This window comes from Brassica oleracea, chromosome C3 (assembly GCF_000695525.1).
Source record: "Brassica oleracea var. oleracea cultivar TO1000 chromosome C3, BOL, whole genome shotgun sequence".
NCBI lineage: Eukaryota > Viridiplantae > Streptophyta > Magnoliopsida > Brassicales > Brassicaceae > Brassica > Brassica oleracea.
This window is the reverse complement of record NC_027750.1, coordinates 1450739-1451668: the sequence shown is the minus strand read 5'-3', so window position 1 is coordinate 1451668 and position 930 is coordinate 1450739. Positions and strand designations below refer to the sequence as shown.

Below are 930 nucleotides of genomic sequence, written 5' to 3'. Positions count from 1 at the left end.
ATTCTCACTTTCTATTCACACACAAATCTTCTTATATTATCAGTTTTTATGAAAGACATATAATCAATATTTGTTATTGTCGTTTTCCTGTGAACGCATTAGTCTGGTGAAGGCGTTAGCTGTGACAAATATATATGTACAAGAAAACATTCAAAGTTATATATAGTTAAGTTAACATAGATTTGGCATTAACAAAATCTTATACATACGTTATCATATTTTACGAGTGGCGACATAACATCACTAATGTATATGTGCGGTGATTTGTTTTCCTTTGAATTTATTTACGTACATGATTTGCTGCCCCTCACTTATCATAACTCCAGAGTACAGTCATTAAATCAATATATGTGATCATGCCAAAAGAACAAGATATATCTAATCAGCTAATTTTTGTTGTTCTGGTTTTCAAATATATATGTTTGATCCGATTAAATATTTTTTTATTTTTTTCTACTTTGCGTAGAGGCTACCTTCGTTTTCTTAGTTCCATACTAATACCAATATCCCTTACAAAAGTAGGAATTATTCCAACAATATTTAACCCTGGTGTATAGCATTTACATAAAATATGTTTACTTAGTATTAAACAAAGACATATCAGAATTTTTATTTCTTTTTGATGCGTGTACTAAAAACTAACGATAGAAAATGAAACAATGAAACGTTAGGATTAGTCAGAAAAATAATTTAACGTTAGGGCAAGAGAAAAACTCTGATCGTAACAACTCATTCTTCACAAAACACGCAAAATACAGTGACATATACTCAAGTTGTAACTCTTTAATTATTTGTCATATAATTGTCTGTTATTGTAAAAAATTTGATGGCTATTTCTTCTAAAGAAAGATGGTCCCAGAAAAAACGAGATGTTTGGTGTTGAAAAATAACATAAGGGGGTCCATAATCAATGAATCAATTTTAAATGGA

The 930-nt window shown here is 29.1% G+C and overlaps 1 protein-coding gene across 1 annotated transcript in view; it reads left to right on the top strand.

Moving 5' to 3' along the window:
- The window catches only part of LOC106335779 (nucleolin 1-like), a 25878-nt gene that overhangs the window by 329 nt on the left and 24619 nt on the right, over positions 1–930 (top strand). The window lies entirely within an intron of this gene.